This window comes from Pseudophryne corroboree, chromosome 2 (genome assembly GCF_028390025.1).
Source record: "Pseudophryne corroboree isolate aPseCor3 chromosome 2, aPseCor3.hap2, whole genome shotgun sequence".
NCBI classification, from domain to species: domain Eukaryota; kingdom Metazoa; phylum Chordata; class Amphibia; order Anura; family Myobatrachidae; genus Pseudophryne; species Pseudophryne corroboree.
The window spans coordinates 658,936,747-658,959,778 of record NC_086445.1 but is presented as its reverse complement, the minus strand read 5'-3'; the positions used below and the strand labels follow the sequence as shown (position 1 = coordinate 658,959,778).

The window sequence follows — 23,032 nt, the reverse complement described above, 5'->3', positions numbered from 1 at the left end:
GAACAGGGCAGACTAAGGACTATATGACTGTATCAGCCCACTGGGTAGATGTATGGCCTCCCGCAGTGGCACCAGAAGCAGCATCTTGCAAATGCCAACTCGTTCCTAGGCAGGCTACGCTATGTATCACCGCTTTCCATAAGAGGCACACAGCTGACAACCTCTTACGGAAACTGAGGAACATCATTGCAGAATGCCTTACCCCAATTGGACTCTCCTGGGGATTTGTGATATCGGACAACGCCACCAATATTGTGCGTGTATTACGTCGGGGCAAATTCCAGCATGTCCCATGATTTGCACATATAATTAATTTGGTGGTGCAGAAATTTTTTGAAAAATGAGAGGGGTGTGCAGGAGATGCTGTCGGTGGCCCGAAAAATTGCTTTCCACTTTCGGCGTTCTCTCACTGCGTGCCGAAGACTGGAGCGCCAGCAAACACTCCTGAACCTGCCCTGCTATCAATTGAAGCAAGAGGTTGTAACAAGGTGGAATTCAACACGCTATATCAGTGTTTCCCAACCACGGTCCTCAAGGCACACTAACAGTCGTGGTTATAGTGATATCCAGGCTTGAACACAGGTAACTTAATTAGTACTTCGGTTATTTTGATTTAACCATCTGTGCTAAAGCCTGGATATCACTAAAACCTGCACTGTTGGTGTGCCTTGAGGAACGTGGTTGGGGATGCCTGTTCTATATGCTTCAGAGGATGGAGGAGCAGCAAAAGGCCATTCAAGCCTATACATCCACCTACGATATAGGCAAAGGAGGGTTAATGCACCTGACTCAAGCGCAGTGGAGAATGATTTCCGTCTTGTGCAAGATTCTCCAACTCTTCGAACTTGCCACACGTGAAGTCAGTTCAGACACTGCCAGCTTGAGTCAGGTTATTCCCCTCGTTACACTTTTGCAGAAGCAGCTGGAGAAATTGAAGGAGGAGCTAAGACGGAGTGATTCCGCAAAGTATGTGGGACTTGTGGATGGAGCCCTTCATTCGCTTTGCCAGGATTCAAGGGTGGTCAATCTGTTGAAATCAGAGCACTACATTTTGGCCACGTGCTCGAATCTAGATTTAAAGCCTACGTTGTATCTCTGTTTCCAGCAGGCACAAGTGTGCGGAGGTGCAAAGACCGCTGGTTAGTAAATTGTCAACTTAAATGGAACGTCAACGGCTCCTCCTTCAATTTCTCCCACCACTGGAGCTGCAAGGAAAAGGATAAGATTTCCTAGCCCACCCGCTGGCGGTGATGCAGGCCAGTCAGGAGCGAAAGCTGACATCTGGTCTGGACTTAAGGACCTGCCAATGATTACTGACGTCTACTGTCACTGCATATGATTCTGTCACCATTGAAAGAATGGTGGAGGATTATATGAGTGACAGCATCCAAGTAGGCATGTCAGACAGTCCGTACATATACTGGTAGGTAAAAGAGGCAATTTGGAGGCCCTTGCACAAACTGGCTTTATTTTACCTAAGTTGCCCCCCCTCCAGTGTGTACTCCGAAAGAGTGTTTAGTAGAGATGAGCGGGTTCGGTTTCTCTGAATCCGAACCCGCCAGAACTTCATGTTTTTTTTCACGGGTCCGAGCGACTCGGATCTTCCCGCCTTGCTCGGTTAACCCGAGCGCGCCCGAACGTCATCATGACGCTGTCGGATTCTCGCGAGGCTTGGATTCTATCGCGAGACTAGGATTCTATATAAGGAGCCGCGCGTCGCCGCCATTTTCACACGTGCATTGAGATTGATAGGGAGAGGACGTGGCTGGCGTCCTCTCCGTTTAGAATAGATTAGAGAGACACTTGATTTACTAATTTTGGGGAGCATTAGGAGTACTCAGTACAGTGCAGAGTTTTGCTGATAGTGACCACCAGTTTTATTTATAATCCGTTCTCTGCCTGAAAAAAGCGATACACAGCACACAGTGACTCAGTCACATACCATATCTGTGTGCACTGCTCAGGCTCAGGCCAGTGTGCTGCATCATCTATTATCTATATATAATATTATATATATCTGTCTGACTGCTCAGCTCACACAGCTTATAATTGTGGGGGAGACTGGGGAGCACTACTGCAGTGCCAGTTATAGGTTATAGCAGGAGCCAGGAGTACATAATATATTATATAGTGAGTGACCACCAGACACACAGTGCAGTTTATTTAATATATCCGTTCTCTGCCTGAAAAAAGCGATACACACAGTGACTCAGTCAGTCACATACCATATCTGTGTGCACTGCTCAGGCTCAGGCCAGTGTGCTGCATCATCTATATATATTATATATCTGTCTGACTGCTCAGCTCACACAGCTTATAATTGTGGGGGAGACTGGGGAGCACTACTGCAGTGCCAGTTATAGGTTATAGCAGGAGCCAGGAGTACATAATATTATATTAAAATTAAACAGTGCACACTTTTGCTGCAGGAGTGCCACTGCCAGTGTGACTAGTGACCAGTGACCTGACCACCAGTATATATAATATTAGTAGTATACTATCTCTTTATCAACCAGTCTATATTAGCAGCAGACACAGTACAGTGCGGTAGTTCACGGCTGTGGCTACCTCTGTGTCGGCACTCGGCAGCCCGTCCATAATTGTATATACCACCTAACCGTGGTTTTTTTTTCTTTCTTTATACATACATACTAGTTACGAGTATACTATCTCTTTATCAACCAGTCTATATTAGCAGCAGACACAGTACAGTGCGGTAGTTCACGGCTGTGGCTACCTCTGTGTCGGCACTCGGCAGCCCGTCCATAATTGTATATACCACCTAACCGTGGTTTTTTTTTCTTTCTTTATACATACATACTAGTTACGAGTATACTATCTCTTTATCAACCAGTCTATATATTAGCAGCAGACACAGTACAGTGCGGTAGTTCACGGCTGTGGCTACCTCTGTGTCGGCACTCGGCAGCCCGTCCATAATTGTATATACCACCTAACCGTGGTTTTTTTTTCTTTCTTTATACATACATACTAGTTACGAGTATACTATCTCTTTATCAACCAGTCTATATATTAGCAGCAGACACAGTACAGTGCGGTAGTTCACGGCTGTGGCTACCTCTGTGTCGGCACTCGGCAGCCCGTCCATAATTGTATATACCACCTAACCGTGGTTTTTTTTTCTTTCTTTATACATACATACTAGTTACGAGTATACTATCTCTTTATCAACCAGTCTATATATTAGCAGCAGACACAGTACAGTGCGGTAGTTCACGGCTGTGGCTACCTCTGTGTCGGCACTCGGCAGCCCGTCCATAATTGTATATACCACCTAACCGTGGTTTTTTTTTCTTTCTTTATACATACATACTAGTTACGAGTATACTATCTCTTTATCAACCAGTCTATATATTAGCAGCAGACACAGTACAGTGCGGTAGTTCACGGCTGTGGCTACCTCTGTGTCGGCACTCGGCAGCCCGTCCATAATTGTATATACCACCTAACCGTGGTTTTTTTTTCTTTCTTTATACATACATACTAGTTACGAGTATACTATCTCTTTATCAACCAGTCTATATATTAGCAGCAGACACAGTACAGTGCGGTAGTTCACGGCTGTGGCTACCTCTGTGTCGGCACTCGGCAGCCCGTCCATAATTGTATATACCACCTAACCGTGGTTTTTTTTTCTTTCTTTATACATACATACTAGTTACGAGTATACTATCTCTTTATCAACCAGTCTATTTTAGCAGCAGACACAGTACAGTGCGGTAGTTCACGGCTGTGGCTACCTCTGTGTCGGCACTCGGCAGCCCGTCCATAATTGTATATACCACCTAACCGTGGTTTTTTTTTCTTTCTTTATACATACATACTAGTTACGAGTATACTATCTCTTTATCAACCAGTCTATATATTAGCAGCAGACACAGTACAGTGCGGTAGTTCACGGCTGTGGCTACCTCTGTGTCGGCACTCGGCAGCCCGTCCATAATTGTATATACCACCTAACCGTGTTTTTTTTTTCTTTCTTTATACATACATACTAGTTACGAGTATACTATCTCTTTATCAACCAGTCTATATTAGCAGCAGACACAGTACAGTGCGGTAGTTCACGGCTGTGGCTACCTCTGTGTCGGCACTCGGCAGCCCGTCCATAATTGTATACTAGTATCCAATCCATCCATCTCCATTGTTTACCTGAGGTGCCTTTTAGTTGTGCCTATTAAAATATGGAGAACAAAAATGTTGAGGTTCCAAAATTAGGGAAAGATCAAGATCCACTTCCACCTCGTGCTGAAGCTGCTGCCACTAGTCATGGCCGAGACGATGAAATGCCAGCAACGTCGTCTGCCAAGGCCGATGCCCAATGTCATAGTACAGAGCATGTCAAATCCAAAACACCAAATATCAGTAAAAAAAGGACTCCAAAACCTAAAATAAAATTGTCGGAGGAGAAGCGTAAACTTGCCAATATGCCATTTACCACACGGAGTGGCAAGGAACGGCCTATGTTCATGGCTAGTGGTTCAGCTTCACATGAGGATGGAAGCACTCAGCCTCTCGCTAGAAAAATGAAAAGACTCAAGCTGGCAAAAGCAGCACAGCAAAGAACTGTGCATTCTCGAAATCCCAAATCCACAAGGAGAGTCCAATTGTGTCGGTTGCGATGCCTGACCTTCCCAACACTGGACGTGAAGAGCATGCGCCTTCCACCATTTGCACGCCCCCTGCAAGTGCTGGAAGGAGCACCCGCAGTCCAGTTCCTGATAGTCAGATTGAAGATGTCAGTGTTGAAGTACACCAGGATGAGGAGGATATGGGTGTTGCTGGCGCTGGGGAGGAAATTGACCAGGAGGATTCTGATGGTGAGGTGGTTTGTTTAAGTCAGGCACCCGGGGAGACACCTGTTGTCCGTGGGAGGAATATGGCCGTTGACATGCCAGGTGAAAATACCAAAAAAAATCAGCTCTTCGGTGTGGAGGTATTTCACCAGAAATGCGGACAACAGGTGTCAAGCCGTGTGTTCCCTTTGTCAAGCTGTAATAAGTAGGGGTAAGGACGTTAACCACCTCGGAACATCCTCCCTTATACGTCACCTGCAGCGCATTCATAATAAGTCAGTGACAAGTTCAAAAACTTTGGGTGACAGCGGAAGCAGTCCACTGACCAGTAAATCCCTTCCTCTTGTAACCAAGCTCACGCAAACCACCCCACCAACTCCCTCAGTGTCAATTTCCTCCTTCCCCAGGAATGCCAATAGTCCTGCAGGCCATGTCACTGGCAATTCTGACGAGTCCTCTCCTGCCTGGGATTCCTCCGATGCATCCTTGCGTGTAACGCCTACTGCTGCTGGCGCTGCTGTTGTTGCCGCTGGGAGTCGATGGTCATCCCAGAGGGGAAGTCGTAAGCCCACTTGTACTACTTCCAGTAAGCAATTGACTGTTCAACAGTCCTTTGCGAGGAAGATGAAATATCACAGCAGTCATCCTACTGCAAAGCGGATAACTGAGTCCTTGACAACTATGTTGGTGTTAGACGTGCGTCCGGTATCCGCCGTTAGTTCACAGGGAACTAGACAATTTATTGAGGCAGTGTGCCCCCGTTACCAAATACCATCTAGGTTCCACTTCTCTAGGCAGGCGATACCGAGAATGTACACGGACGTCAGAAAAAGACTCACCAGTGTCCTAAAAAATGCAGTTGTACCCAATGTCCACTTAACCACGGACATGTGGACAAGTGGAGCAGGGCAGGGTCAGGACTATATGACTGTGACAGCCCACTGGGTAGATGTATGGACTCCCGCCGCAAGAACAGCAGCGGCGGCACCAGTAGCAGCATCTCGCAAACGCCAACTCTTTCCTAGGCAGGCTACGCTTTGTATCACCGCTTTCCAGAATACGCACACAGCTGAAAACCTCTTACGGCAACTGAGGAAGATCATCGCGGAATGGCTTACCCCAATTGGACTCTCCTGTGGATTTGTGGCATCGGACAATGCCAGCAATATTGTGTGTGCATTAAATATGGGCAAATTCCAGCACGTCCCATGTTTTGCACATACCTTGAATTTGGTGGTGCAGAATTTTTTTAAAAACGACAGGGGCGTGCAAGAGATGCTGTCAGTGGCCAGAAAAATTGCGGGACACTTTCGGCGTACAGGCACCACGTACAGAAGACTGGAGCACCACCAAAAACTACTGAACCTGCCCTGCCATCATCTGAAGCAAGAAGTGGTAACGAGGTGGAATTCAACCCTCTATATGCTTCAGAGGTTGGAGGAGCAGCAAAAGGCCATTCAAGCCTATACAATTGAGCACGATATAGTAGGTGGAATGCACCTGTCTCAAGTGCAGTGGAGAATGATTTCAACGTTGTGCAAGGTTCTGATGCCCTTTGAACTTGCCACACGTGAAGTCAGTTCAGACACTGCCAGCCTGAGTCAGGTCATTCCCCTCATCAGGCTTTTGCAGAAGAAGCTGGAGGCATTGAAGAAGGAGCTAAAAGTGAGCGATTCCGCTAGGCATGTGGGACTTGTGGATGCAGCCCTTAATTCGCTTAACAAGGATTCACGGGTGGTCAATCTGTTGAAATCAGAGCACTACATTTTGGCCACCGTGCTCGATCCTAGATTTAAAGCCTACCTTGGATCTCTCTTTCCGGCAGACACAGGTCTGCTGGGGTTGAAAGACCTGCTGGTGACAAAATTGTCAAGTCAAGCGGAACGCGACCTGTCAACATCTCCTCCTTCACATTCTCCCGCAACTGGGGGTGCGAGGAAAAGGCTCAGAATTCCGAGCCCACCCGCTGGCGGTGATGCAGGGCAGTCTGGAGCGACTGCTGATGCTGACATCTGGTCCGGACTGAAGGACCTGACAACGATTACGGACATGTCGTCTACTGTCACTGCATATGATTCTCTCAACATTGATAGAATGGTGGAGGATTATATGAGTGACCGCATCCAAGTAGGCACGTCACACAGTCCGTACTGATACTGGCAGGAAAAAGAGGCAATTTGGAGTGCCCTTGCACAAACTGGCTTTATTCTACCTAAGTTGCCCTCCCACAAGTGTGTACTCCGAAAGAGTGTTTAGTGCCGCCGCTCACCTTGTCAGCAATCGGCGTACGAGGTTACATCCAGAAAATGTGGAGAAGATGATGTTCATTAAAATGAATTATAATCAATTCCTCCGCGGAGACATTGACCAGCAGCAATTGCCTCCACAAAGTACACAGGGAGCTGAGATGGTGGATTCCAGTGGGGACGAATTGATAATCTGTGAGGAGGGGGATGTACACGGTGATATATCGGAGGGTGAAGATGAGGTGGACATCTTGCCTCTGTAGAGCCAGTTTGTGCAAGGAGAGATTAATTGCTTCTTTTTTTGGGGGGGTCCAAACCAACCCGTCATATCAGTCACAGTCGTGTGGCAGACCCTGTCACTGAAATGATGGGTTGGTTAAAGTGTGCATGTCCTGTTTTGTTTATACAACATAAGGGTGGGTGGGAGGGCCCAAGGACAATTCCATCTTGCACCTCTTTTTTCTTTTCTTTTTCTTTGCATCATGTGCTGATTGGGGAGGGTTTTTTGGAAGGGACATCCTGCGTGACACTGCAGTGCCACTCCTAGATGGGCCCGGTGTTTGTGTCGGCCACTAGGGTCGCTAATCTTACTCACACAGTCAGCTACCTCATTGCGCCTCTTTTTTTCTTTGCGTCATGTGCTGTTTGGGGAGGGTTTTTTGGAAGGGACATCCTGCGTGACACTGCAGTGCCACTCCTAGATGGGCCCGGTGTTTGTGTCGGCCACTAGGGTCGCTAATCTTACTCACACAGCTACCTCATTGCGCCTCTTTTTTTCTTTGCGTCATGTGCTGTTTGGGGAGGGTTTTTTGGAAGGGACATCCTGCGTGACACTGCAGTGCCACTCCTAGATGGGCCCGGTGTTTGTGTCGGCCACTAGGGTCGCTTATCTTACTCACACAGCGACCTCGGTGCAAATTTTAGGACTAAAAATAATATTGTGAGGTGTGAGGTATTCAGAATAGACTGAAAATGAGTGTAAATTATGGTTTTTGAGGTTAATAATACTTTGGGATCAAAATGACCCCCAAATTCTATGATTTAAGCTGTTTTTTAGTGTTTTTTGAAAAAAACACCCGAATCCAAAACACACCCGAATCCGACAAAAAAAATTCGGTGAGGTTTTGCCAAAACGCGTTCGAACCCAAAACACGGCCGCGGAACCGAACCCAAAACCAAAACACAAAACCCGAAAAATTTCAGGCGCTCATCTCTAGTGTTTAGCGCAGCCGGTAACCTTGTCAGCGATTGGCGTAAGAGGTTACTTCCACTAAATGTGGAGGAGATGATGTTCATCAAAATGAATTATAAATTCCTCCGGGAAGACTTTTACCAGCAATTGCCTCCAGAAATTACACAGGGACCTGTGATGGTGGATTCCAGTGGGGACGAATTAATACTCAGTGAGGAGGATGTACACGGTGAAAGGGGTGAGGAATCAGAGGATGATGATGAGGTAGACATCTTGCCTCTGTGTAGCCAGTTTGTGCAAGGAGAGATTGATTGCTTCTTTTTTGTGGGGGCCCAAACAAACCAGTCATTTCAGCCACAGTCATGTGGCAGACCCTGTCGCTGAAATTATTGGTTTGTTAAAGTGTGCATGTCCTGTTTATACAACATAAGGGTGGGTGGGAGGGCCCAAGGACAATTCCAACTTGCACCTCTTTTTCATTTTTGCATCATGTGCTTTTTGGGACTAGTTTTTTAAGTGCCATCCTGTCTGTAACTGCAGTGCCACTCCTAGATAGGCCTGGTGTTTGCGCTGCACACTTATGTTGCTTAGCTTAGTCATACAGCTACCTCATTGCACCTCTTTTTCTTCTTTGCATCATGTGCTGTTTGAGGTCTATTTTTTTTAAATCTGCCATTCTGTCTGTAACTGCAGTTCCACTCCTAGATGGGTCAGGTGTTTGTGCCGCACACTTATGTCGCTTAGCTTGGCCATCCAGCTACCTAATTGCACCTTTTTTTCTTCTTTGCATCATATGCTGTTTGTGGACTAGTTTTTGAATAGTGCCATCTTGAATGTAACTGCAGTGCCACTCCTAGATGGGCCAGGTGTTTGTGCCGCACACTTGTGTCGCTTAGCTTAGTCATACAGCCACCTCGGTGCAACTTTTAGGTCTAAAAACAATATTATGAGGTGTGAGGTGTTCAGAATAGACTGGAAATGAGTGGAAATGATTGTTATTGATGTTAATACTACTGTAGGAGTAAAATTACCCCCAAATTCTTACTTATTCATACTTATTCGGCCGTACATGCACATATTCACGGTCGTGCGTGTTAGCGCGTGGTATGAGTAATTACAGAGGCATTTGTACTCGCATGGAAAAGCCACAAATACATATCATATATTTAATCCATATATTGCATAAATTACCCACTGTTTGCTCACTCTTCTAATAGCATAAAGTTGGTTCTCACATAAATTATCCTCCCAGAGACTCAAATACAATGTACCAGATGGCCTTATTTACACAAAGCTTTGAAATCCTATGAAGAAGGCAAATACCTTTGGTTACCCCTATTGTTCTAGAGTTGTCCAGTATCTGTCGAAGACAATAAATACTGGATTGTCATTGTCTTATCTGAAAACAGGACAAACAAGAAAGACAATATCCAGGAACCTAGGTTGACTGAAGAGAAACTTAATTAGCAATAGCTAAGAAATTACAAACCAGACATTCAGAAATCTGAGGTAATAACATTTATAGTCTAAACTCTTGGAGATATATATATATATATATATATATATATTTCCTAATAAATTGTAATAGCAGGAGTGTGTGTGTATGTGTATGTATATATATAGATAGACAGATAGATAGATAGATAGATAGATAGATAGATAGATAGATAGATAGATAGATAGATAGATATGGATATATGTATATCTTGAGGATGGAGAGTATGATCATATATTACAACATTAAGTTATTGATAATACCAGATTTATGTATGATTAATTTGATGGGTTTAACTGGTCATGGGGTGGGAACTCAGATGCAAACAACAGAAATCACATCTCAAGTTTTAGCAATCACCCACCTCTTGAGCTGACCAATGATCCCCGGTGCACAGGATATGTCCCACCCCCGAACCAATGGAAGAAGAGCACACAGTGTCTATTGTATTATGTTTTGATCCACTGTATAAAAAGCCAGCTGCAGGCCAGGTCACTATCACAGACTCTGAAGGTCATCTACCTTGATGACTGAGGACCAGACTGGGAAGCGCAGGCAAAACTAAAATGTATGTACCATTGACTGTAGCCATTTTACTATTGTATTGCATTGTTATTGTAACCCCCTTTCAGTAATTATATGTTGGTGTGTTGGAACCCGGTATTTTAAATACAATCTGGTGTCGTGTCTCCTTTCTCTGCTAAGGTTATAAGTGTATTTCAGTCACACATGTAGCTGCAGAGGGCTCACGGCGTGTCTTTGGGTGTGTACGCACTGTGTGTACTTTGTATGGTCAGCACAGCATTTGTACGCAAACTGCGTACATGGTACGGGGCTTTGTACGCTAATGGTGTAAAAAGTACGTAGGCTAAGGTTTGATTACAGCGGCCGCAGCGGCTCCATTTTAAAGTGTATTTAATGTGTTTCTAAAGTGTTGCTTTTAGTCCTGTATGTAAATCGACGTTTACATATATGTCTGATATCCTATCACCATTTGAAAGAATGACATCTAATATTGAGTCTTTGCGAGTGGGCTCCCTCACCAATTGCTTGAGAGATGCTCCCTATAAGGAATGTAGAAATTTGCAACTTGTAGCTGAACTTGCAAAAGACCCCTCCCAATTTACATCAGGTACATTAAAGTCTCCCATGATTATGAATTTCCCTTTAAAGCCATTTTAGTGATGTCCAACAATAGGTTTCTGTCCAAATCCTGCCCCTGGCCTGGTGGTCTATAGATCACCCCAATGCGAATAATGACCTTCTCCTCAGTTTCTATGGTGACTCAAAGGGCCTCAGTTTTGTCTTCAATATTTTGTATTAAAGTAGCATTTATGCTTTTTTCACATACATTGCTACCCCTCCTCCTATTCTTCCTATTCTATCCTTTCTAAATAAATTGTATCCTGGTATAGCTATGTCCCAGTCATGATTCTCATTGCACCATGACTCTGTAACTGCCACAAACTCCAGGTTATCCCTTGTTTTTAAGGCAATTAGCTCTGGAATTTTGTATCCTAAGCTCCTAGAATTTGTACACATAGCTTTAAGAATTTTGACTGTGCATTTGTTATTAACAGCCATGTCCAGACCATACAAAATAAATGACAAGTTTAAAGTTGAAATTACCTGTTTGGGGATGTTTCTCATTGTTTGTTTGTTGTTGTTTTTTTACTAATCAGGAATCACACTGTGTCCTTTACACCATGATTACACTAGTGATGAGCAGATTCGGTTTTACTCAGTTCTCAAAACGGCATCTTATTGGCTCACGGATGTCACGTGTTTTGGATAGCCAATAAGATTCTGTTTTGAGAACCGAGTAAAACAGAGTAAAACCAAATCCGCTTATCACTAGATTACACCTCACTAAATGTGAAGATATAGTACACCTGACCACAATGGTCAAATAATCAAAGGAGTTAAATACCAGAGAGCATGCAATAATAAACTATGTTTCACCGGGCAACTTCCCCACTCATGCAATGCCAATTACAAGCCAATCATTACATCAAAAAACATACATGAGTTTGCATAAGAGAGAGCTGTAGTGAGCAGATTGGGGATGTCTTTTCATAGTGTAAAAAGACAGATAACATTGGTACAGGTGAGAATTCAGATGTTTTTGGTATGCTATAGACATAAATTTGAGTAGTTGCGGATGATGTGGAAAGGTCTTGCAGCGTTCCTGTCCTTTAGTGGTCCAGATTGTGGACTGATTGTTGTCCTTCTGTTTTCCTTCGGTATAACGTCGGTGTAACGTCGAAATTATGTTTAAACTTGTAGTTATCCTTTGAATAATGTCCTTTGAAGTAATGGCCACAAGCCTACGGCCCAAGCCTTCCTGATGCTCTTTAAGTAATAATATATATATATATATATATATATATATATATATTTGTATCATTTTATACTTTTTTTACTGCAAATATAACACTTTGATATTTTTATTGACAGGGGCATCCATGGACAACACACTGCTTGCAGGAGCAAGGACAATCCAAAGAATGCAAAGGCCAGCAACAAGTAGCAGAGCAATAACACAGGTCAGGAATAGAAATGTTAAAATGAGCTTCTAGTCCCTTCCCTAGACTTTAGAGAGTTGATATCTTTTTACCTCTCTCTAGAAATAACTCCATAGAATTTGCAAGATGTGCTAGTATTACTCCTGAGTACATTATTTCATCATGTAGAGGTACTTTAAACCTAAGCTTATAAAACCTAATACATATTTCTACTAGAGATGTGCGCTGACCCTCCGTGTTTTGGTTTCGGATCCGTTTCTCCTTAATATTTTGGATTTGTATTCGGTTTTGCCACAGCCGCTCTTGCATGTTGTGGTTTATATATATATATATATATATATATATATATATATACATACATACATAGATGGGTAAGGCACTCCAAAAAGCTTAAGTGTGAATAATGCCTGCTATAAACCGCTGATGTGTTTGTGATCATTGCAGTTTGCCGTGAGTGCCACGTCTGTCTTAATTGCATCCACACCATGAGGCTCCAGCTGGGGCTATGTTGTAGATGAGGCCAGCACTCAATATATAATCAAACGTTTTTATGCCATTTCATGATACATCACAACGCGTTTTCTGTGCAAATTCAGCAATTTGACTTATTCAATAGCAGGTTTCTCACACATCCTGTGCATACTGGGGATATACATCCTACCCAGCAGGATCTCCCAACAGCCGTTTTGGCTACCGCCGTCGTCAGGGGAGTGATTACCATCAGTAAGCCAATCTTGCCACATTTATTACCAATAGATTCATCAAAATGTGCTCACCTGTCCCATCAATCTTAATCACCTCCGCCCGGTGGTGTTGAAAGGCGCGCGGGTCCGGCCACACAGACGCCGGGACGCCCAGCTATGACATCATCCAGCCTTGCCCAGTGCTCCTGACGAGCTGCTTCCAGCCTCCTATCCGTCGCCCTGGTAACAGGGACGCTGCCTCCCCGCGCCACATGATCGTGACGCAAGTCTGGCACCCCCTGCCCTGTCCGCAATCAGCGGCTAGCCGATAGGTCCACTCCCACAAGGGAGCCCCCTGCCTGTCATGACGTGACTTCACTGGTCTCCCTGTCTCCTAGCAACCGGGCCACATTACCTTCCCACACCTATAACAGAGAATCAAAAGATATCAGTGTATATATATACTGTATATATATACTGTATATATATATATATATATATATATATATATAAAAACAATAAAAATACTCCTTTTATGTGCTAAAAGAAGAGCAGCACTATAGATAGAACCACTGTTAATAAAAGTTCTTTTATAGCATACAAATACAAACAGATATATCCTGGTGCATTAGTACATACTGTACAATACTGTAAATTCAGCTCATCAGAAAATTCAGGGTGAATTTCACCTCAAAGAGGATCTCTTTAGGAAGGGTCAGTGTAGGATATCCTAAATGGGACCCTCTCATCAAAAAAAATGTCACCCAAAAGAAGACAAAAATTAGTGATCACATTTTTTAATATGGTATGTATCATTTATTAACAGTGAAATTATAAAACAATGCTAAAAATTGTATATAAAAAAGATCGCATCACCACACCATTTATATTCATGTTAGTAATAAGGCATTGACATGTAACACACCCTCACCTTAGCAAAGGTGTATGCTCAGGGTGGGTGGAATTCTCATAGACATACAGTATACACGAACAGTGGAAATTGGCGAAACCTACGCGTTTCGTCTCAATGACTTCATCGGGGTATACTTCAGGTTAAACACGATTTTCTTGTGAGGTATTTGTGGGAATGGATTATTCTTCTGGAGATGTGGAAAGGTATTCAAAACCAGAGATAAAATAGCGAATTACCTTGAATTCAGCAAAGAATTCAGATGATAAAAAATAGCATCACAGTGTGCCCTAGATTAAAATAGTATGCATATACTAGTGACATATAAACTTATCCTTATGCAGTAGACTGATGACCCGTACACACATACACTTTAGGAGATTGGGCCTAATTCAGATCTGATTGCAGCAGCAAATTTGTGAGCTAATGAGCAAAACCATGTGAACTGCAGGGGGGGGGGGGCAGATATAACATGTGCAGAGAGAGTTAGACTTAGGTGGGTTATATTGTTTATGTGCAGGTTAAACACTGGCTGCTTTATTTTTACACTGCAATTTAGATTTCAGTTTGACCACACCACACCCAAATCTAACTCTCGCTGCACATATTATACCTGCACCCCCCTGCCCCGCCCTGCAGTGCACATGGTTTTGCCCATTTGCTAACCAATTTGCTGCTGCGATCAGATCTGAATTAGGACCTTTGTCTGTTAATCACTTCATTCTATTGCATAAGGAGAAGTTCATATGTCACCATTATGAAAATCTGGATGCTCAGGTAAGTTTTAACGTTTCGATAGTACAACCATTCACAAGCTTTATCCCCTGAGAACACACCATGTGATCTGGCACACACTTAAATTACTGATACGCCCACACATGATGTCATCAGTAAATCAGTGCAATGTAGTGTAGAAAGGGCCAGTGTACTCGTGCGGTCACTGGCCCTGCTACTAGCATGTGCGTCCCTCCTCGTCTGGGACGGCCCGGCGCCGTCCCATGGGGCCGGAGGTAGCGCTGGCTTCGGGCGGCGCTGGAGACCGGACCTTGTCCGGTCTTCACCTGCCCTGGTCCGGTCTCCACCTGCCCAGCTGAATGCAGAGTTCGGCAGCGGGCGTGTGGGCGGCGGTGGATATCCACCGCCGCTCCACACGGGTGATGGCGGCGGGCGTGCATACTCCGAGACGCAGACCCCACCAATCGCCGTGCGGCATTTTTAATTTGGCGCCAGCCGCGAGCCAATCACGCCTCGCAAACTGGTGGCCAATCAGGAGTGGCAGTGGCGAGCCAATCCCGACTCGCCACATCATAGCCCCGCCCCCTGGCACTGGCTGAGACTAGCTAGCGCCGGGCGCGAGAGCAGAGTTCGTCGGCCGGGAGGGAGCAGAGAAGAGCTCCTGAAGACGGCAGCAAGAAGACGGAGCCGGAAGTCCTGGAGGGCGGCGGCAGTTGTGAAAGAGCTGTTACACACCGCTGCCCGCCGGGTGAAGACGTCGGAAGCCCTGGGCCAGCGGTGTGCAACGCAAAAGAGCTTGCACGTGCCCCTGCTGCCCAGGTGAAGCCCTCAGGAAGCCCGGAGGTGGTGGGAGCCGCCCTGCCTCCGGCGAAGACAACGCGGTGGGTGTGGCCGGGCTAGGCTTGGTCCAGCCGCGACCCTTAGGAGGGGTAAGTACAGGTCGCCCCTCTCCCCCTAGACCACCAGGTATTCGGGCACTAGGCCCGTGGGGCAAAACAGGCACTAGGCCTGAGACAACATAGGCAGGCCCACGGCCTGAGCAGCAGAGGGCGCTAGGCCCCCCCATTACCCCCCCACAGTTAGGCAGGCCCACGGCCTGAGCAGCAGAGGGCGCTAGGCCCCCCCCCATTACCCCCCACGGTTAGGCAGTCTCTAGGCCTGAGCAGCAGAGGGCGCTACAGTGGCAAACGCAGGATTTCCATGGGGGGGGGTTTCCAAAACTGGGTGGAGCCAATCACGGGGGTGGGGACTGAGGTGACCCAGTATATGCTGGGTCCATAAAACTAGTGTGTGTGTGTGTGTGTGTGTGTGTGTGTATATATATATATATATATATATATATATATGTGTGTGTATATATACATATAAATATATATATATATATATATACATATCTACACATATAAATACTGTATATACACATATATATATATATATATATATACCCTCTATTGCTTGATAAGCAAATGGCACGTCATGTTTCACATGAGCAGCGGCAATAAATCCTGATGACGGGACTAGGTCTTGAAACGAGCCGTTGATACTGCCATGCTGCACACTTAATCGTTGTATGACTATGGAATTTATCATGGATCATTAAATCCTTTTTTCAGTAACCCTGGAGTGACGTGCCATTTGCTTATCAAGCAATAGAGGGATTATACTAAAATTGCACGGGCACCCAGGTTACTGTTGTCAGTTACATTAGGAGTGCCGGATGAATTACAGATACATATATATATACACCTATATATATATATATATATATATATACACACAAATACATATACACATATACATAGCATATTAAACATGCATGCATACATATATATATATATATATATATACATACAGTACACGTATATATACACACATGTATATATATCATATATGTGTCTGTTTATATATATATATATATATGTATGTATATACCTGTGTATATATGTATGAACATGGATATATATGTACTATAATTAAAATAAAGTAAACTTTTATTAAGCACTTACAAGTGCCACCAGGAAGACAGCAGGCTGCAGAGGATGCTAGACAGCCATTAATAATACTCATGCAGCAAAAAAAAAAAATATATATGCTCGGAAACCCCCCCCTGGGTGCGACACTGCGCTAGCCCCCCCCCCCCCCCATTACCCCCAACAGTTAGGCAGGCTCACGGCCTGAGCAGCAGAGGGCGCTAGGCCCACCCCCATTACCCCCCACAGTTAGGCAGGCCCATGGCCTGAGCAGCAGAGGGCGCTAGGCCCCAATTACCCCCCCAGATAGGCAGCCATAGGTAGGGGGCATGCAGGGCAAGGAAGCCCAATGCTATTGTGTGTATGGGAAGTCGGCGCTAGGCCACAGGTCGCTAAAGTCGGCGCTACGCCGCAGGTGTGGTAAGTCGGCGCCAGGCCGTGGTATCTCTTAATCCGGAGCTAGGCCGCAGGGTGTGTAAGTCGGCGCTACGCCGCAGGTGGCTGAAGTCGGCGCTAGGCCGCAGGTCGCTGAAGTTGGCGCTACGCCGCAGGTGTGGTAAGTCGGCGCTAGGCCGTGGTATCTCTTGATCCGGCGCTAGGCCGCAGGGTGTGTAAGTCAGCGCTACGCCGCAGGTTGCTTAAGTCGGCGCTATGCCGCAGGTTGCTTAAGTCGGCGTTACGTCGCAGGTTGTTAAAGTCGGCGCTAGGCCGCGGTTTGCATAAGTTGGCGCTACGCCGCATGTGTGATGAGTTCTCAGTTTTCCCCACAGCCAGGCCCCCATGAAAGGTAGGCTGTCGGAAGTACGCGTTGGCGAGTACTACAAGGTTGAAACAGTATTACGGTGTCATGCTATAACCTCTGTATAAGTGTCTCTCCGTCATAAAGCGTAAGCAGCGCCACATCCCGTGGGCTGTGTTGTGTGTTCTCTTACAGGAGCAAAGAAGAAGTGCCAGTCGTCTGGCGGAACCCGAGTATATAGCTGGTGAGCATAAAGGTGTTTCGTGTGTGTTTGTGCTGTATGTTGCCCCCTCCCCCACCTCCCCTTTGGGTGTTTTCATTCAGTGTCGCCCCTGGTGCTTCGCACCGCTACGGGGGCACCCAGTCTGAGGCCACAAGTGCCAATGATGACCCTTCACTGAGCCCAGTATAGGCCACCCCTGCGTAGTGTGTCCCCCATTCTTTTCAGCTCACCCAGGAAATTCTTCTCCGTGTCTGGACGTGTGCCAGTATCGTCTGAGCTACCTCGTCGGACTGAAGGTGGAGGACGGGAGGCGTGAGGTACGTAGGCCTGGTAAGTGAGCGCTCCGTATTCTTTCCCCAGGGCCCCACCCCCATGCCTCTTACAGTAGCTCCGGTAGTTAAAAACAGTAGGAGACAGAAATGTAATGTACTCACTAGAATTGTAACAATATAACAATGTATCAATATTGTAAAGTAGTAACATCACTGAATAATATGCATATAAAAGACCCACATGCTCATATTACACTAAATACAAACAAGAATATCATACAAGTATAAAGCATAATGAAAATCTGCTACCCCATTTTCCCAGAATCCTTAGACATTAACACTTCATTCACATCATAAGCTAATAAATGAATTCTGATGGAAGTATTATTGGATACTGGATCAAAAGAAGATTTCTTCTGCAGTTTCCACTGAAGAAACTGTCTCCGGGATTGTAGATAGGGGGTCATTCCGAGTTGATCGCTAGCTGACGTTGTTTGCAGCGTAGCGATCAGGCTAAATGTCGGCATTTCTGCGCATGCGTACGGGACGCAGTACACACACGCAAAGTACTTTCACACAAAACTATGCAGTTTTACACAAGGTCGAGCGATGCTTTTCAGTCGCTCTGCAGATCGTTGAGTGATTGACAGGAAGTGGGCGTTTCTGGGTGGTAACTGAGCGTTTTCCGGTAGTGTGCTAAAAAATGCAGGCGTGTCAGGTAAAAACGCAGACGTGCCTGGGGAAACGGGGGAGTGGCTGGCCGAACGCAGGGCGTGTTTGTGACGTCAAAGCAGGAACAAACCAATCTAATGATCGCAAGGTAGGAGTAGGTCTGGAGCTACTCAGAAACGACATTAAAATTTTTCCCTGCAGTTCTGCTAACCTTTCGTTCGCACTTCTGCTAAGCTAAAATACACTCCCAGAGGGCGGCGGCTTAGCATGTGCACTGCTGCTAAAAGCAGCAAGCGAGCGATCAACTCGGAATGAGGGCCATAGTGTAGTCGATGGTATAGAAGTCGATTTTGTTCCATTATAATACTCCTCGGGGTATATTTAATAAGAATCGTATTTTTCGAAATTTGTTTGACGATTAAACACGAATGACATCGGGAGTGATAATTTGCAACTTTTTTTTTTACGCCTCATTTACTATGCTGTCGTATTTTTGTTATCCGTATTTACCGATGTCGATGTTATTCGTATTTTTTAAGTTCCTAATGCGGCTGAATTTTGTTTTGCAACCGTATTATTGTTTTTTTTTTTACGGTTTCGTATATTTTTTTTCACGGTCGAGATTTTACTCCCTTCCCGGACGCGTTTTTTTCTGACTTTCGTTTTCGTCACTCGTCCGTGATTGGTTGGGTTTGTGATGAGGAGTGTCTGTGCAGCATAGTATAAATACGCCCCAAACCAGATGGACCTCGTGGGATTAGCTAGTGGAGAGGAGAGAGGTAGTGTTGTTTGCGGTAGGAGTTGTAGAAAGTTGGTTAGGTGAGTTTAAGTGATTACTGAGTGGTGTATTTGGTTTGTAAGTCGTCTTGTGATTATTGTTGTGGTGTTGTTTTGAAGTGTGTCATATTTTTAGTGGTTGTTTTTTATTTCAGTCTATTGTTGTGTGTGTGTGTGTGTGTGTGTGTGTGTGTGTGTGTGTGTGTGTGTGTGTGTGTGTGTGTGTGTGTTTGGGTGTGTTTGATGTGTGGTGTGTAGTGTTAGTGGAGGAGTGTGTTTTGTGTTTTTGTTATTCGTGTTATTTGTTGTTTGTGTCAATTATGTCTCAGTCAGAGGTCAGTGAGGTGTGGAAGGTGAGTGAAGTGGAGGTGTTGAGTGAGGTGGAGGGGGTTAGTTTGAGGGAGGAGGTGAGTGAGGGTGTTAGTGAGAGGGAGGAGAGTAGTGAGTCGGAGGGTGAGGAGGAGGGTGAGGTTGCTGCTGTGGACTCTAGTGAGAGTGAGAGTGATGGTGCTGTGGCTCTGCAGCCACGCACCACTACGAAAACTGGGCGCAACGTGAAGTTTTGTTATGCAGAAAATGTTGCACTGAGGCCTCCAAAGTCACTTCTCGCAGAAAGAGTGCTATTTGGGCTAAAGTTGTTGCTGCAGTGAATAGCGTGGGAGTTGTTCGCAGGACAGAAGACACATGACGTAAACGTTTTTACGACATAAAGCGCCATGTCAAGGCCAAGATGGCCAAGGAGGCCAAGTCTGCCCGTCAAACCGGTGGTGGGCATCCGTATATTGCAACTTATGCGGAGTGGGAGGAGCCAGTGCGGAGCTTAATTCTTTGCAAAGTGGTTTGGGGCACTTATGTGCATGATTCAGATCGGCCCAGGCAGGATGGTGAGTAGTTTTTATGTGTTTTTTTTGTGTACAATTGTTTTGATGTTAAAACTTTGGAATCCTGCTATGTGTTGTCAAAGTCGGAAAAATATCATGCTACACGCTGCCATATATTCACCCCATGCGCTTGCCCGCTGCACGTACACATATTCGCAGTTGCGTGATGGCGCCTCCTCGGCCATGCGCTCGAGCGCATGGTATGTGCATTTACGGTAGAGTTTGTGTGCGTCTAGCGGGTGCCTCAATTGTTACATAATAAATTCAAATAGTATGTTTTATAGGTAATGTTCCCCTTAATAATAACAGTAAGTTTGTTTAATGTAACTGGTCGCTGGACAGAGGAATTCCTCTTTGCATGGTACGAAGGGTCAGACAGGGTTTGAGCAGTTGTGTTTGGTACCTAACTAAAGAACATTTTATTAGAAACAATCCGGTGCTGGTTAGGTAAAGATTAATCGCTCCTGCGTATAGTTATGTCTATTAGTAGTTTCTGGACATTTACTATATTTGCGGTTCATTATCCATGCGGCGGGAATTCTGAGATTCCCTCCCACCTGAGCAGTTTGATATAGTCACAGCCCACCTGTTCAAACTAACCTATGACCTTTTGTTATGATGCGAGGAGACATTTCTGTGTCCAATGAACAATGAGATTATAGGTCCCTTTGTAGTATACTGTACGCAGTGTATATAAGGACAGCCAGCCTGGCCAGCTCAGTCTTCTCTCCACAAACGGTTTTCATCTTGACTAACTCGGAGCTGGTACCAGGACTGCGCAGCGAATCATTCCCCAGTGTGTGTAAGTTATTCTCTGTAACCATCTTATTCCCTGTTTGTATTTGCCATATTCTCTCTCTCTGTTATTGTATAAGATTGTGACGCTATTGTATATTTATGTGTAGTTATTCTGCTTAGATATTGATGTTAGTTTGTAGTGTATGAATTGTTAACTGTTTTCCCCTTTTTACATAGCTAGACATTGTTAGTAAAGGTGTTGGAACCTTAGCAAGGTATCGTGTGTTTATTACATTGCAGAGGGTAATCGGAGCGTCTCAATCGCTCAAACAGCTTTCACATTAACAAGGTTAAGCAGCGTTATATCGCTACAGTATTTCAGTAGTAAGGTTTACAGTACAAACTCAATCTTTCACTGTGTTGCATACAAGGTTTACTGAGTGTCATCCCGTGAGCATCTGCGCCGCTCGTGTTCCCCTCGTGATCACGAGCGTACGCTGCGCTAGTAGCGTAGCATTACGGTAGTCGGCCGCCTATAGCGTGCTCGACACCAAGCGTTAAGCTGTGAGCGAGCGTGCCGCATGTGCGTCTCGACCACGGATGAGCGTCTGCTACGCTAAGTGCGTACCCTTACGGTACCCCATACGCCAATTGCGTACTGAATCTCTTACCAGTATATAGTGAAGGTTATAAGGTAATAAATCGGCATTATCAGTGTAATAGTAGGACTATGCTAGTTTAGTGTGTATTAGTGTGTGTAATTGTGTCTATCATGATTGTTTGTGTAAAATCTCCTGGGTTTTACTATTGTGTGTTAGCAATTAGTTCAAGTCCTTAATAATGTAACTGGTGAAAGGTACCTTATTTAGAATGGATTGTATTGGTTATTGGTGTGACACACCATTTATCTGCAAAGGTGTAAGTGTGGTGTCTTCATGATTTATTTGTTAAGGACACATGTTCGCATGATGTTTAGTGAATTTTACAACAAAGACGCTTTTCTAGGTGGTGTTTTGTGGTTTCACAAATACTTTTTTTATTCCTAATTTTTTTTTAATTGTTATGTATGCATTTGGTATGTAGTTTGTTTTTCAGTCAAAATTGTATGTGTTCTGATTTGTGTTTGTAACATTAATCTGTTTAATTTTGTATGCTACGCACGTGTCGCCATGTGTGTTGCATAGTTGTTGCCACAATGTGATGAAGTTGCATTACTCTTTTGTGTTTTAGTTTTGAGGATTTGTTTTATAATGTATGGATATGTATGTGTTTGTAACTAATTTTTGAGAAATGCTGTTGTTATTGTTGTTTGCAAATGCATTTGTGTGTACAAATCATATGTTTCTTTGTATTACAGTGGCTCGGAAATGCACACGCCAATCCACTCCTTCAAATGTTGAACATGGTGCTGATGTTGCAGAAGGTAAATGTGAAACACATTAACACTAAAGGAGGAGTTCAAATTTTTGCCAAATTCCATCCCGCCATCATCCGACTGCGCAAATGCGCACAGGCCACGGATCCACAACGCATCAATGTGTGGCACAGAAAAGACCATGACAGGATCTGCCCAGAACACAATCTGCCTCTCCACCAATGCGAAGCATCAGTATGGTTGCATCAAGGTCACCTTCCGATTTGCTGGTGCCCTCCCCACCACTTCAACTGCAGTCCCCTCAAATTCCAGGTGAGTCAAAAAATATACACACACAAAAAAATACACATTACTAATATTTTTAATACATACAAATACACACAGTAATCTTATTAGATTAGCCTTTACACTGATTTAACAAAATGCTTTTGACATAGCCAACCCTTTCTAGATTACAAATAAAGTTTAGGATTATTCTGTCCGTACATTGGAAGCAAACACTAGCATATTGTGCTGAAGTATACTACCAAATGTGAATTTAACATTAGCACACAGAATAATATTGGGACCTTGAGTAATTTTTATAATATAAAATGTATAAATTTAGTTTAGTATAGCCATCACAGATGTACTGTAACATACTAGTCAAGTTATTTAGTCAGAATCACACTAAACCAGGTTTTGAACTTAAAAATGTCACTTGACATTAGGTTTAGGCTTAAGGTTGTGAAGCTTAATATATTGAGACAAAATAACAACAATAGCAGGCCATAATACAGTGG

General features: G+C 44.6%; 1 long non-coding RNA gene across 1 annotated transcript in view; it reads left to right on the top strand.

Annotated features, from left to right (window-relative positions):
* LOC135051056 (uncharacterized) overlaps window positions 1-22,546 on the top strand; it is a 28,317-nt gene extending 5,771 nt beyond the window's left edge. Inside the window, exons 2-3 of the long non-coding RNA XR_010242016.1 lie at window positions 12,208-12,296; window positions 22,233-22,546. This is a non-coding gene — a long non-coding RNA (uncharacterized LOC135051056). The remainder of the gene's footprint in view (window positions 1-12,207; window positions 12,297-22,232) is intronic.
* The last annotated feature ends 486 nt before the right edge of the window (window positions 22,547-23,032 follow it).